This window comes from Phalangium opilio, unplaced genomic scaffold, assembly GCF_054372755.1.
Source record: "Phalangium opilio isolate 3A_F unplaced genomic scaffold, DU_Popi_V2 ptg001388l_1, whole genome shotgun sequence".
NCBI classification, from domain to species: Eukaryota; Metazoa; Arthropoda; class Arachnida; order Opiliones; family Phalangiidae; genus Phalangium; species Phalangium opilio.
In genome coordinates, this window is record NW_028324257.1 from 344,151 (window position 1) to 360,803 (window position 16,653).

The window sequence follows — 16,653 nt, forward strand, 5'->3', positions numbered from 1 at the left end:
GGCTTGCACAACCCAAAATAATAGAGCTATTTCAATTCGGGGGTAAGGAGAGTTTTTGAGGCGGGGTTCTGCCAGTCCCCGCCTAGGTGCCTTATTGTACGCGAAATTTAGATTAGAGATCTACAGTGGCCCGCACGGAGGGAGGGTGAAAATCGGCTCAGTTTATTGGCAGGCCCAACTGTGACGTTTCCCCCTTCAACTGATATAGCTCTATGCAGGCACATTTTATTTCAAACTCATTCAATGAAACCCTCTAACGTTAAATTATTATTTAATGCAAATAAAGATACAAAAATGATACATTTTGAACGTCTTCTGGTTCATCATCCAAATCAGTCTGATAATCAATATGTACGGTTTCATCGTTATAGTCACCCTCCCTCCGTGTGGGCCACTGTAAAACTCTATGCTAAATTTTGCGCACAATAAGGCACCTAGGCGGGAACTGACGAAACCCCGACTAAAAACTCTCCTTACCCCCGAATTGAAATAGCTCGATTATTAAATGATGCTAATTTAAGTTCATCTCATTTATTACAGTCAAAAATATTTCACCACATTACCTCGATTGAAACAGAGGCAACTCGCTCAATCAAGTTAAGTTTAATGTACTTGACATCAGTGGGGCTGGTTTTACAATATATCACCTGCTACATTTAAGCTAGACTCGCACTCGACGGAAATCACGACGAAGACCCGGCAGAAAGGGGTTCGACCGAAAAATCTTTACGCCGAGCCCGACGAAATTTCCGCTCGGCCGAGCGCAAGTTGTTTTCTATTTTTCGGTCGTGTTCGGCGTTACGCCGGTGTCTCAGCCAATAAAATTATCCCACTGACTACGTCCTAAATTTCAAGAGTGCACGCATACGCTAGATAGATTGATAGCCGCCATGTTTTTTGGTCGGAAATATGCCACGAAGAAAGAAAAATGTATCTAGGTAAGATGTTAATAAGGAAGTCTTTATTGAGGACGTTAGAAAATATATTTTCTTGTACGATCTAAGCGACAATGGGACAGATATACCAATTCAGAGTGCGAAATAAATGTTATGGAAACCACTCTAATCTGTCACGTGACCCAAAAATATCTACCGCCAAACTCAAAATTCAGTCGTAGTGTGAACAGACTACAGCGTAAGGTAAAATTTCTACCGTATGCTGCGTGATTTGCGCCGGTTTTTTTTCGGTCGAGTGGGAATTTAGCTTTATGAGGCACGAAGTTGTCATAGTCTGACGCAAGAATCAGGCCGTCAGAATAAACCTAAGCCGCGTATTTTCCAGTCAGATTTTATATTATGTTACTTAACACTACCAGATCTAACAAACAACCCCGGATTCATACATGTACCTCATGAGGTAAGAATTCATACCTCATTCGACCATTTTATCCCCCGTCTGATTTATTGATGATCCCCTTTGATGACGTCAGATTTCATATATTTGTAATCCCAATTTCCAGCTCTATCATTTGCCACCTTTTTCATTCATGTACCTTATGAGGTAAGAAATCATACCTCATTAGGGTCAAACATGGCCACGCCCCCTCAAATGCCCCAGCTGTGATGCGTAAGACGGCCAGATCTATTAATGAGCATCAAAACTCAACTCATTCCAATAGTCGGACATTTTGTACTTTATGAGGTAAGATCCTGGCTCTTGGTCTATATTGGATGTGACATTTCCAATTGAGCCGCCGGTCTAGCCATGGTCCGAGGTATTTGTAGTTGTCCGTATCACTGATGGGGTTACGGTCTATGTGTAGAGGGAGCGCCATGGATGGGCCCTTTCGTCTTGTGCAGAGTAATGATTGGCATTTCTCGTACTGGATCGGTAAGCTCTAGTTTTTAAGGTATGCGGCAACTAGATTGACATTTTCTTGTAAGATCCTGGATACCGTGGTCAGTGTGGAAGAGGAGGCCCAAATTGCAACATCATCCGCATGTAGGCCATATTCGCAAATTGGGGAGAAGTCCCGTCCAATATCGTTGATCGCAAGCAGGAATAGGGTAGGGCTTAGGGACTTCCCTGGAGAACTCCATAATTTAGCCGTCGAGAAGTGGAAACTGCCCCATTTAGGCGAACCTTTACCTTTCTCTCGAGGAGGAAGTCTTAAATTCATGCTCATAAGTTACCGCGGCAGTTTAGCTCTGCCAATCGTTGTAAAAGTCTCCCAGGGGGTATGTTCCCGAATGCGTCCTTTATATCTAGGAAGACTATACCCATGTGCTTCCTCTGCTCCAAAGCGTCCCTGGTCGTTTCCGTCAGGCGTATGATGTTGTCAATAGTGGTGCGCCCTTTCCTGAAACCCGTCCGAAAAGGGTTTAGGGCGTGGGTTTCTTCCAGGAAGTGTTGCAAGCGTCTGTTGATAATTTTATCCATCAGTTTTTTCAGGGTAGATATGACCGCTATTGGACGATAATGAGAGGGGTCCTCCTTCGTTTTGTTCGGTTTCAGGAAAGGAACGAAGATTGCATCATTTCATTCCAGTGGGTCGGGTACTGTTGCGTGGTCCAATGGTGGTTAAACTCGTTAAGTATTTTCTGGTGAAACACCCAGGGGAGGGACGCTAGCATTTTGTTCGTCACCCCGTCCCCACCTGCGGCTGTGTTCTTGAAGCCCTTTACTCCTGCTCGGTATTCCTGTGGGGTAATCGGCCCATTATAACTATCGTTCTCGCCTCCTGGGCCCATCTTCCGAATGGTAGTAGCTTTATAATAGACAGTGTGATAGTAGTCTGCTAGTTTTTCTGCCATCTGTGCGCCCTCGGCGTTAGGGGTAGGCGGTTTGCTTGTGGCAGCGTTCTTCGTAGCCCATTTCAACCCTTTCCAAACTTGTGCAACAGGGCTTGGGCATTTAGTTGGGTGCAGTACTTCTGCCAGCCCGAACGGTGTGCCTCCTTAGTTGTTTGCGGAAGTGGGCTCGGAATTTCTTATAAGCAATGAGATCATTGATATTATGCTGTTTGCTGTAGCGGTTCCTGTGCCAATTCATCTTCGTGTGCAGTTGGGAAAGTTTAATGGACCACCACAGGGGAAGTGTGGGGGTGCTGTGTCCTCCTGGGTTGGGTCCAGGGTTGGCAAAAATTAAGTTTTTTTTAAAAAAAACAAAAGTTGTGTTTTTTATTGTTTAAAACACGATTTTTTGTTTTAAACTGTTTTTTTAAACAAGTAGAAAAAAACAGTAAAAAAACACAAAAAAAACTAGTTTTAAACATGTTTAAATCACTCTTCCAGATCTAATAGTCTATCTCGCGGTTCTCCATTTAAGCCACTACTCCCGCTAGCGCAAGGCGCTTATTTTCACAACCTACTTGATTAAAAAGGGTCTTGGTTTGGACCAAGACAGAAAAAACAAACGATAAGAGTGACGTTTATCAATTGACTGAAGTCCCGATATTGCAATTTTTCTTTATTTATATTAATTTAATCCTTAATCAATATTTAATTCAATCAACTGATTTAACAGTTAGTCGATTTATTCCCTCCAAATTGATTGAAAAAACTACAAACTTACCCATTTTCAAGAACAAATTAGATTTTCCGAAATTATTTTATGATATTAATTATTTTGAGCGTTCAATATTGAATAAATTTAGAATTTCAAGGTGTAAGAAATTGTCCGTGTGGAAATAGAACCAGGGACCTCTTGAACCCAAAGCAAGTATTATACACCTAGACCAACGAACCACGAAACGTATAGAGAAGTAAAACACGAAAATAAAAATACTCCTAAATTTATAATATGAAGCTCTAAGACGCGACCTTCCGGGATTTAACCTGGTACCACTCGCAACCAGCGCGAGTATCATACCCCTAGACCAACGTACAACGAACATGTACTGCAAAGTCAAACAGGAAAATCAAAAGCTCCTAAAATTTAGAATTTGAAGGGGTCCTTGTCAGGGTTGGCAAAAACTTAGTTAAAAAATTTTGTGTTTTTATTGTTTATAACACGATTTAAAGTTAGATTTTCGGAAAACATTTTATCATGAAATTAATTATTTAAAAGGGAGTACGTGTTGACGATACAATATTTAATATTTGAAAAATTCTACTGACTGTTTAAAAAAGAAAAAACGATCTTTTCAAAAGGAAAATATATTTTTTTTAATAGCGGATACAAAATGAGTGTGATGCGTAAATTTGTACATTTAACCCCTAATGTCTAAATGCCTGATTTCTTTTGTGGTCACTGTTCAGTTATTTCCGCTTCCGTACTTCCGAGTTTCTTGGTCAGAACTCATCATACATTTGAAACTTCACCACCCCTTACTTATTTGTAGGAGCTCATGTTTTCCGTTATCGGATTAGGCGTATTAATTTTAGCACTGTCAAAGGCATGGCTTTATAGATTACGCGTAATCTTTTCAGAACAGTAAAATGTACCAACAGTGTAGAGAAACCACATAGGAAAAATGTTATTGCTTTGCTTTAAGTAGATGACAAAATAAGTTATCCTTAATCATATTTTTGAATATCAGTCTTCAATACAGATTGGTAATGGATAAAACAACTGGAAGGGTCTCCAAACAATTAAACACACATTTGAAACAGTCGAATAATTGGAAGGTTTTGACTGGAGCCTATTATTTCTATAATTTAATCTTTTCGCTCATTTTCAAATAAAAAAAGAGTTAATAATATTCGAAATTTTTCTCCGTAAAAAAACATGTTTTAAACTTTTTGTTTAAAACGTTTTAAACAAATTAAAGTTTTTTTTTCATGGCTGTTTAAAACAAGTTTTAAACCAAAGTTTAAAACAATTTGTTTAAAACTTGCCAACCCTGGTTGGGTCGTTTTAGAGTGCTGTTACCGGCGCAGGTTCTAAGGGCCTCAATGACCTCTGTATAGCTCCAGTGTTCCCAAACATTGTTAGTGGCGTGGTCTAATGTCCTTGATTCGAAATTTTCCCAGTTAAGTGGCATAAATGTGGTTGAGGTAGGCCGTTGTATTGGAGGTGACCTCCCCCGACGACTGTTGTGTGGGATGGTAATAAGGATTGGGAGATGATCACTGCCCCTTGTGTAGTGGCGTCCAAGTCACACCTGCTGCGAGTGTGGCGTAGGTAAAAAGAGGTCCAGCACCGAAGGTGGTGCCGAGGATGAGAAGCGAGTGTATTTTCCCTTGTTTTGAAGTACGAGATTCGGCGTTGTGTCTAACAATTCTGCAATGGTACGGCCTTGGGTATTCGTGGTGGTGTCTCCCCAGCTAGGGTGATGTCCATTAAATTCTCCACATAAGATTAATGGCGGATGTAGTTGTTTATGTAATGCCTGGAAATCTAGTAGTCTCGTGCGTCCTTATGGCTCGTAGGACGAGATTATCTCTACTTGTCGGTTATCCCAAGTGATGGTTATGGCGATGCCCTCCACCAAAGGAGGAACCGTCTTGTTCGTTTGCTTAGGTGTGAGATCTTTCCGGGCTAGGATTGCTACCCCCCACCCAGGTGGTGGGCAGTTCCTTGAGCGGGAGGACGATCCTGTCTAAAAACGCGGTACATTCCAAAATCATATGAACTTTCTTTTCTGGTGTTAACCAGGTTTCTTGCAAGGTGATTTATAGATGGATACCATACTCGAGTACTTTCGAAATATTCCAGGTATCGAGTAATTTTTACCCATTTAGTCGTTATCGTTAAGAGTCGCTCTGGGGCAGTGGGCTGGCAGCCTGGCAGGCCAGGCAGCGCCACCACCGGGAGTAGACAATAATAAATAAAGGCGGCTAACGCCAAGGCCGGCTATGGTTACTCAGAGTATTCAGACTCAGAGTTCAGACCATAAGTATAAGCAATGCATGAGTATTGAGTAGACTTGGTATCGTTTGAGTAATGAGTATTGAGTATAGCATTGAGGAGTGTAAGAATCAGAGACATAGACTGAGTCATTGGCAGAGTCAGAGTATCAGACTCAGTAAGAGAGATAGGTAACAGAGGCTGAGGTTTAGTTAGGCGGTGCGAGTCCGAGTGACGGGAAGAACCGCTGCAGCCGGGCGGCGGTCGGCGTGCATCACAATTCTAAGCTTAGCTAAGCGAAGTTCATGCTCTTTGTTTGTTAATGTTAGCAACTTAGCGCACCGCGCGCTAAGTATTAACCAACAATTTCGGGCCTCGGTCTTTTTGCTAGTCTGTGAGACTGTGACTGTGTGACAGCCTAATGGGTGACGGTAAGTCCTAAATATTTTCTAGTTTGGTTTGTTATTATAGTGCAACTGTTTAACCTTTCAGATCTAGTCCTTAAACTTCTCCAAGTGCTTCCCAAAGTAACGTATCGGCTCAAGACAATGTCGTCTTCGACTGTTTATTTAACTTTCCAAGTCCAAACTCCATTATTATTGCTCTCTTAAGTCAGTCAGGTATATCCTGCATTTCTGCTTTCGTCCCTGACTCCCTTCTCGTTGCCGTTGGTAAAGTTGACTCCTCTCTCTTCTTACCAATTCGCTTACCAAAAAGGCAAATCCACTGAGACGGCCCTTCACGGCCTTACGAATTGCCTGGATAGGGCATTCGAGTTTCAGGAAATTTCACTGGCCGTCTTCCTCTATATTGAGGGGGCCTTTGACAAGGTGTCTAGCTCAGTTATTACTGAAGCTGTTAAGAGATTTGGCATCAGCCACACTCTCGGCCGCTGGTGGTGGACGAACTCTTGGGGGTGCTGGGGGCTGTAGCTGCTTCGGGTATGCGGACGATGTAGCGATAGTCTTTACCGGGAAGTTCGCGGATACTGTTACCGCACTTATGAGATCTGCTCTCTCTAGCGTGGAGCAATGGTGTCAGGCGGTTAACCTCACTGTAAATCCTTATAAAACTGTCCTTGTTCCTTTTACGAGGAAGAATACTAAGGATCTGTTCAATGATATCTCTTTCTTTGGCCAGGTCCTGACAAAGTCCTCCGAGGTGAAATATCTGGGGGTGACCTTTGATTTCAGACTCACATGGAAGCCGCATCTTGATCGGTGCATCAAGAAGGCCAAGATGCTCTTCTGGAGGACCAGGAGCTCTGTCTGCCAGACTTGGGGCCTCAACCCCAAGGCTGTACACTGGCTCTATACTGGGATCATCAGACCCATACTATTCTACGGTGCACTTGTCTGGTGGACAAGGGTCCGGCTCAAGACAGTGCAGGCTGCCCTGCGCAAGCTTCAAAGGCTTGCCTGCATTGGAGTTACGGGGGCCATGAGATCTACCCCAACTGCTTCCCTAAAGGTGCTTCTTTACATACTTCCTCTTCATCTCTTCATTGATGAGGAGGCTGTCATGGGGGCCTACAGGCTCAACGTTAATGGCTGTTGGGTTCCAAGACTCTGGGATTACAGCCATACGAAGCTCTTTCGGGAGTACGCCGCACTTGAGCCGTCGTTAACTATGTGCTCTAACAAAACTGTTACCAGTTTTGATTTCACTAAGCCATTCAGCATCCACTTCCCCAGTCGGGCCGAGTGGACTAACCTGCTGCCTCTGGGCACTGGGGATGAAACTATTTGTTTCCCCGATGGTTCCAAGACTGATTCCGGCGCTGGCGCCGGCTATTACTACCTAACCACAAGGGTCGGTTTTTCTGCTTGCCTGGGTACCTTTGCTAGCGTGTTCCCGGCGGAAATTGCTGCGATTTGTTATTGCGAAGATTACTGCATTAACAAAGGGTATACCGGACGGACTGTGAGAATTTACTCCGACAGTCAGGCCGCCCTGAACGCGCGGAACCAGTGTGAGATTACCTCTCAACTGGTGCGCAGCTGCCTTCATCTGCTAGCGCGGCTGTCGTCCTGCAACAGGGTTCTGTTGTACTGGGTGCCAGGGCATAGCGGATATTATGGCAATGAGCAAGCCGATAGTTTTGCGAAAAGGGGCGCGGAGGCCAAGCTCTTGGGGCCGGAGCCTTCCGTCCCCATCCCCTACGGGCACGTCAAACGGAGTCTGCAAGACAGGTTGACTGTTATACAAAACCAGCTCTGGCATAACATTGAGGGCCAGAGACAGACAAAAAAGTTTGTCAATGGTCCCTGCAGGTTTCGTGCTAGAGACCTAATTTCGCTCAGCAGATAGGATATTAGGCTGGCCACCGGTCTTCTGACCGGACACTGCCGGCTATATAGGCACCTCCATCTGATGGGTTTTGTCGACGACCCTCTCTGCAGGTCGTGTCGGGAGAAGGAAGAAACATCCGCTCACGTACTTTGCGAGTGCGACTGCTTCGCCTCGCTTAGACTAGAATATTTTGATTCACACACTTTGGAACCCTCGCGGGTCTCCTCTATTACGGTGGAGCGAATTCTTCGCTACGCTGTGGCCACGGGTCTATTCAAGGCCTGAACACGAGGGTGCACAATATGCCTATGGCATCGGTGCTAGGGCGCGAGCCCCCCAACTCACTAATAATAATAAATAGTACTTTCTTAAATTTGGCTGAGAAATCACAAAAATTACACTTAAAGGGACGCTCGTCACGTTGAGTCACATTGTGTATCTTTAATATCCAGCGATGTCGGGTACGGTAATTGCAAATATCGCATTTGAAAGGACGATCTTCACTGTGAGTCGCAAATTGTATCTTTAAAACATCCCGCCTTCGGGAAGGATATTCGCAAAAAACGCTTTTGAAAGGACGATCTTCACTGTGAGTCGCGACATGGTTCTTCAAAACACCCCGCCTTCGGGCACAATATTCGCAAAAATCCCATTTAAAACGACGATCTTCACTGTGAGTCGCGACATGTTTCTTCAAATACGAGCTAGTTTGGGTACGGTATTCACAAATATCGCATTTGAGAGGGCGATCTTCACTGTGAGTCGCGACATGGCTCTTCAAATCATTCTGCCTTCGGACACGATATTCGCAAATATCGCATTTGAATGGACGATCTTCACTGTGAATTAATTGATGTTTCTTAAAGACTGAGCTAATTCCTGTCTGGAAACCGCACTGTTCGCACTTGAACTTCATCTTCGCCTAATGAACCAAAAAGTGATACTTTAAATCACAATGCTTTAGGAATGTCTTAGGAATATTTGAAAGGAAAGATGCTTGATTTTATGGTTTTCATATGAACATCTAAATGTCTTTTCGATCGAAATCTGCATCCAGTTACAAATTTTACATCCGTGTTACGTGTTGAACTGAGATACTGAGCTAGGTTGCCTCTTAAGCTGTAATAACATAAACATCTTACGAAAACGCTCAATATTTACATTAGTTGACTGAGGTTAGTTGGCAATTCATGAGGAAATCATACAACATTCTAATATAAGTAATCTATCCAGCTCTGAGCTCACCAAGTTACCATAAGATTGCGAAAAGTGTAAGCGTTGTTTATACGTATGTCAGGGTTCATATTTAAATGAATGGAAGAGCGACAAGATGAATAGTTTAAAGAAAGAAATTAAGTTTAATATTTCGAATTCAGGTTACATGGTAAAACGCGACTGCATCGTTGCAAAGTCCGGGAGCGAGAGAGCGAGGGTCCCAAAAATATACGTGAGCAAAAGGGTCATCCCCGCTCAGCCAAAAAAAGGGGGAAGGGAATGAAGAGCCACTCCGAGGTTATCGGCCCTTTGACCAAAGGGGACTTGGCGCGGCGACTATGTCGCCATCTAGCATACACAAAAAATTTTAAAGCTTAAATTCGGTCATTCTACTTGTTAAAACTCCGGTTTAACATAAGATAAAAAGAAACAAAAGTTTTTGAAACACTAAATTATGCAAATGAGATTAAATCGACGTAAAGTTCAAACACTAAAAATAATCCTCCAAATACGCGGGCTTCTGGCGTTGCCTTATAGGGCGTCGGGGAGGGTCTGGATCGACTCCGTCATCTTCGTCAGACGTATCGGCCGTGGTTAGCTCATTTCCGGGAGGATCGTCTTCGGCGTTATCCTCTATCAGGAATCGTTTGAGCTTATCCACCGGAGCCGTATTCCGGTAAAATCTCTGACTCCGCTGATTCTCGGGGAGGTCTTCTATGAGGTATCTATCGTATTTGAGTTTGTCCGACACAACATAAGGACCTTTGTATTTTGAAGCCGTTTTCCGAGGTAAACCTGTCGCCGGTGGTTCCCGTTCAACCACCACCAGGTCACCCGGCTCGAACGTTGGGGCTTTGGCCCTACGGACGTTGTACCTTAGTCTCTGTTTCTCCTGGTCCGCACGAATAGCTTCCATAGCTGTCTCACGGCGCTCTAGTACGTCGGCGTCGAGAGTTTCTCTTACTGCGTCTTCGATTACGCTTCCGGTCGGATTTCTTGACGGCAAATTCAGGAGCAAAGAGAACGGAGATCGGCCAGTGGCCTTATGAAACGTGTTATTAATTCCCCACTGGAGCTGATGCACACGGGCATCCCAATCTTTATCGTCATCGCGGATGCTCATACTCGCGAGTGCCGGGGTTAAGAGCCTATTCAGGCGTTTCACCTGACCGTTACAACGTGGCGTTGCTGACGAATTAACTACGTGTGAGACCTTGGCCTCCTTACACTGTTAGAAAAAAAGGTGTTTCATGGGTGTTCGGAAATACCTTGAGGTGTTTATACACTCTTTTTGGAGTGTTTTTTAACTGAGATGGTGTTTTCTCAGTAAAAAGGTGCTAGTTGACTCTTTTAAGGTACTTTTTAAGGAAATCGTGATTCACTGGTACGTAGACACACCTTTAGGTGTTAATTGACCCTTATTAAATGGTTTTTTAAACGGAAATAGTGTTTTTAATGTAAATCTGTTCGAATGGTGCGAATAAACACCTTTGGGCTTTACTTTACACATTTTTAGCTGATATGATGTTTTTTTAAGTAAAAGGTTATTGATATGAGCTTAGAGGGAAATAATCAACTAATTCTACCTGCATAGTGAAGCATCCTAAAAATAACCCAAAGATTTTAAAAATCTAAATTATTTAACATTTATTAGGACTAGCTTATTCTAATATTTGAAGGAATTTGTACTTATTTTGATTTTTCAATCATTGCAAAATAATTCTTGAAGAGTTCAATATGCTGGAATGTCTTGGAATTAGAGTAATTAATAAAATTATCACTTGAATTTCCCCTTGACACAGGTTCTAAAGGGCACCCTACACGCTCAATACTTTGCACAAAAAACGTGGGGCCCGTTATTGAAGTTACAAAGTATAAATAAAACGTTATCCAGACTAATATTTGTGCAAAGTTCAAATATAATGCTACAATATGTTTTAGGAAATGGAAAATCATTTGCGGTAAATTTTGGACTATATTTGCGTAAAAAACTGAACATATATATTGAGTGAGTTTTTATTCCTCAAAATGTTATTCAAAATACGAACAATATTTCGCATTCGAATAAAAGTAAAGTTTATTTATATGTTATGGTTGGTCAATAAAATTATACACTGTCCATGGACTCAACATCAACTTTTTTATTGTGATAAACTATATTCAATATAATCGAAAAAATCGTTTGGAATTTGATCAACATATTTGTTCAATAAAATTTAAAATTTTTGTTGTACACATTGAGCTTTCAATATCATGATAGATTTTTATTTGCACAATTAGTGAAAAGTCTTGGGAATAATTCATGAGATGATGAATTTTATAAATGTCCCCAACTTAATTTGTGCAAAACATTGAGCCGCTTAATCTCTCCGAGTGACGATGACGTCACGGAGAGGTATAACACTGGACGTATCTGTGTGTCTGAGATAATCAAAGCTTTATAGCTACACAACTACTAAAATAATCGTAATGCCGAAAAATATTTAAAATATTTCCATATTCTGCAAAAAGAAAATGTTATCGTTTTGTAAGATCATCCTACTCGCTTTATATTAACTTTGATATGCGTGTTGTGTCTCGATTCAGATGCAATCTTCATTACTCGTTCTATATAAACTCTCTTTTTTTGTCATTCCAAAGAAAGAAGTTTATCTTAAATAATTAAATAAATATAAGTGCTATGAATTATTTTAATTGTCAGTATTTTACGGTAATTATAGTTAGGTCGGTTTAAGAAATTTAATTCATAAAATAATTTTAAACATAGCTATCTATAAAGTTATACTTCTAGGAAACACCTATATCAGAACTTTTGTAAATTTTGGGTATATAAGGTGATTGATTCACACTAAGAGATAAGAAATGCGCCATTGCGTGAACCTTAGGTGGAAGCTCTTCCATTAGGAGGCTAGACGTTTCTCATGTCTCACGTGTGGCGTATGTGGTGTACACGAAAGACTAGTGCAGGGTGTTGTTGTTAGAAACCATTAAATACCGGATAGCATTGGGTGAAACAATTGGTTGTTAGACAGCAGATGAAGGTTTAACGAATAGTTAATGATTGACGTTAAATAAGATGGATATAGCAAAGAAGTAACATTTTCCGAATTTCTGTATACTGCGAACGCGTTCCGGAAATTACGAACACGTTTGCTTCGATTTGCCAACTGCGAACGCGGTGACAGACAGACCCACAGACACGTCCAGTCACTCGGAGAGAGGTAAAAATTCTACTTCATTACTCTATCGCCACACTTGTTTTTCTAATAGTATATGCGTTAGATAAGTGGCAATAAGTCGCAAGATGACTTGGTCCAATTAGCTAGCTGAACTTATGAACTTATACCACATACACGCTAATCTGTACTTATTGTCTTCTGACAACACCATCATATAGTCTTCTGTGTATACTACATACACGCCAAACTGAAACATTGGCTTCTACTCCATTATCATCGTTGGGATTAAGATGTACGCGCGATCGGCTTAAGTTACGAGAAACGGTCAGCGTCCCAATGGCAGGGCTTCGACAGGTTCACGCAATAGCGCTTATTCCTACCATTTGTGAATCAATCGCCTTATATACCCTAAATTTCCAAAAATTGTGAAAACGGTTTACGCTAGAAGTCAAACGTCAACAATAGCTATGTTTAAAATCATTTTAAGAATAACGTTCTTAAAACCACTTAACTAGAATTAAGGTAAAATACTGACGATTAAAAAATTAATATCATTTAAATTTATTTAAATATTTAAGATAATTTTCTTTCTTCGGAACGACACAAGTGAAAGTTTATATAGAACGAGTAATGAAGATTGCATCTGAGTCGAAACACTACATGCATATCACGAGTAGGATAAAATTATCTCTTACAAAACCATAACATTTTCTTATTGTAGAATATTAAATGAAAATATGTTAAGTATGTTTCGGCATTACGATTCTTTAAGTAGTTTTGTAGCTATAAAGCTCTTTTTCATTTCAATATTCTAAGATCTTTTATATTAATATATCAAATTTGGTGTTTACTTTCTAATTCAGCTTTACTACATTTATATACAGTGTAAACATGAAATTTAACTTTCCTAGTTTCACTAAATGTTACTTCTAAATATTTTGGTAAGCGTTGTTCGGATTGGTTCCTTGAATTCGTGTGTCTTTGAGGAGTTCTTGACGGTTCACAGTGAGCCGAAAATTAAATACACATTTGTATGATGTAAATCAGGTCCTTAAATAGAACTATTGAGGATATACAGTAAAGGTTAAACGTAACCATTTCACACGCATATCAATTCTTACACGGTTGAATAAGGCTTACAGCAGAAAAAAACGTTTACCCTTAATCCACTGGATTTGAGCAGCAGATTTTGAGCAGCTATTATGAAAGCTATGGTAACTCATGTGTTTTGAAAAAAATAATTTCAAAAAACACCTTTTACAGAGTTGATAGACACCTTTCTGGTATAATTATAATCCTCTATTAAGGGTGATGGTTTAAACCTAACAAGAATTAAAAAGCACCAATGGAATTTAAAAACACCAAATTAGTCTTAAAAAGACCTTTTTTTAAAGGGTTTATTAACACTTTTTCTGGTATTAATATACACCTCTATTCAAAGTGATTAAAACACCTCACAGGATATAAAAAGCACCTTCAGAGAAGGTATTATTTCGCACCGTTTTGAAAGGTGCGTATTGACATCCTCTCGAATGGTGCTTTGAAACACCAATAGGGGTGCTGCTGGGGAGTTCCGTACTGGTTGCAAAACTGTAAATTTCGTGAAAGCGTCTATCGCGACTATCAAATACGTATTTCCGCGAGTACTTTTCACGAAGGGACCTAAATGGTCCATATGTAACGTATGAAAAGGGGTTCCGACCTTATCGATAGGATGCAGCTCCCCAGGTCGTTTTCCCGCCGGCCGTTTATGAAACAGGCACTCGACGCACGAAGAAATATAACGCCGTACGTAGCGTTTTAGCTTTGGAAACCAAAAATTTTCGCACAAGTTTTATCGACACTAAAATGCCCGATGTCATCGTGACAGTTCTTAACTACGCGCCATCTGGCGCGATCGGGTACCACCCAGAGAAGCGATTCTGGCTTCCCAGTTTCCGTCGGAGCTACCCTTTTGAAGAGTTTTCCGTGTTTCAAAGCAAATTCTCTACGATTTTGCAAATCGCTTTTCGTTGGCTTCTCTTTCGTCGAAATGCTTTCCTTTAAAGCTCGGATTCTAGGATCGTCGTGTTGTGCAGCAGTCAGGAAATCTTCTCGTGATACTTCGGTATGAAAGATTTCCACACCTTTGACTGTGTCAACTTCTTCCGCGTCACTCCGGGGAGACCGACTCAACGCGTCCACGTGAGCCATACGAGTACCCGGACGATGGAGGACTTCAAACGTGTATTCTTGTAGGCGTAGCCACCACCGACCGATTCGCGGCACTAGGTGACGTTTAGACAATGTACACCGTACAGAGTTACAATCCGTTATTACGTGGAACTCGCGACCGACCAAATAAACCCGAAATTTTTCTAAACCCCATACAACCGCTAGGGTTTCCAGCTCGCTCGAATGGTACAGAGCTTCATCGCGTGTGGTTTTACGGCAGGATGTTATCTGTCATCCTCTGACTTTTGCAAAAGGATTGCTCCCAGTCCGTCTTTACTAGCGTCAGTATGAACTTGCGTCTCGGCTTGTACATCGTAAAGCGACAAGATAGGCCTTTCCGTTAGCCTCGTTTTCAGGGATTCAAAAGCTCGTTGCTGCTTCTCTTGCCACTCCCATGGCGAATCCTTACGTAAGAGACTTGTCAAAGGTTCGGCTTCAACCGCGAAGCCCTTAACAAACCTCCGAAAATAGCTAGAGAGCCCAAGAAAGCGGCGTAGCTCATGGACGTTGGTGGGTACGGGGAAGTTTTTCACGCACTCGATTTTTCTGGATCCAGGGCGAATGCCAGACTCGTCGATTTCGAAACCCAGGTAATCGATATTTCCCAAAAGAAAGCGACATTTCTTTAGGTTGAGGGTGAGATTAGCGTTGCGTATGACGTCCAAAACCTGACGTAGGTTTAAGAGTCCTTCCTCTTCGTCTACCGAGGGTATCAGTACGTCGTCCATGTAGGTTAAGGCTACAGCGTACCTTAGCGATCCCAACACAGAATTTACCATTTTCTGAAACACTCCGCAAGCGTTGGAGAGTCCAAAAGGCATTACTACAAATTGGTAGTGTCCGTCGGGTGTTACGAACCCGGTCTTTTCCTTTGATTCTACGCTCAATGGAATTTGATAAAAGCCGGACATCATGTCAAGGCTAGTGAAAAGCTTATTTCCACTCAAACGTTCGAGTTGTGAGTCGATTAGCGGCAGAGGGTACGCGTTCTTTTTCGTGATCTTATTCAACGCGCGAAAGTCAATGCACAAACGTTCGTCCCCCGTCTTCTTCTTGACGATAAGAATGGGACTCGAGTATGGAGAGTCCGACTCCTCGATAATTCCGGCCGCTAAAAGTTCGGATATTTTTTTTCTAACGCGGTCTCGTTCAGCGAATGACAACCGATAGGGTCTGTACGTGACCGGTTCATTTGACGTAAGCTCTATATTCATGACAGCTTTGTCCGTCCGTCCGAGTTCGCTTAGATCGTTAGCGAAACAATCTCGGTATTCGTTCAATAATCCGTGCAATCGCTCAATAGTACCGATGGAGAGATTTTCGCCCGCAATTACGTTTTCGGCGGGAAGTGGCGGTAGCGTGATCGGCTTCGTATTAAGGACCTCTCTCGTGGGATCGGTTTCGCGTACACAAATCTCGGCGCGCGCCATTTTTTGCCTCGCTTCAATTATTAGCTCTTAATCCGATACGTTAAAAATCGGCATCGTAGTCGCGCCATCCCGTTCGAAGGAACAGACCGTTCGCGGTAGACAGTACTCGTTTCCGGGAATCATACGAACCGATGATTCTATATATAAATCGGTTCCGTTTTTAAGCTCGTCTTGGGAGATCACGTCGATAAAGCCGACGTAATTTGCAGGGATCACGGTAGCGGCTCGCGCCCACAAATTAACCGTTGGCTCGGGTAAATCCGGAATCGTCAGATTTTTCAAGCGGTCGTCTCCCTCACAGTTCTCGGGTCGCTCCTCGAAAATTCTCAAAGCATTCTTTCGTTCGACAACCACCACGTGTGGTTGTTCGGTAAACGGCTGCCCTATCATGACAGGTATCGACTGAACGTTATCGGGTACCACGTACGCCTCTACCTCAGCCGAAGCTTGGTCCACTGTTAGAGTCAAGTTGCGAACCCCTTCGGGCTTCGTACGACCGGAGCCGTAGCCACCTATGAAGAAATCGTTATCGGTTTCTCTCACTCGTAGCCGTAGTTGATCGGCGCTACTTCGTTTTTTTTTATTAATGAATG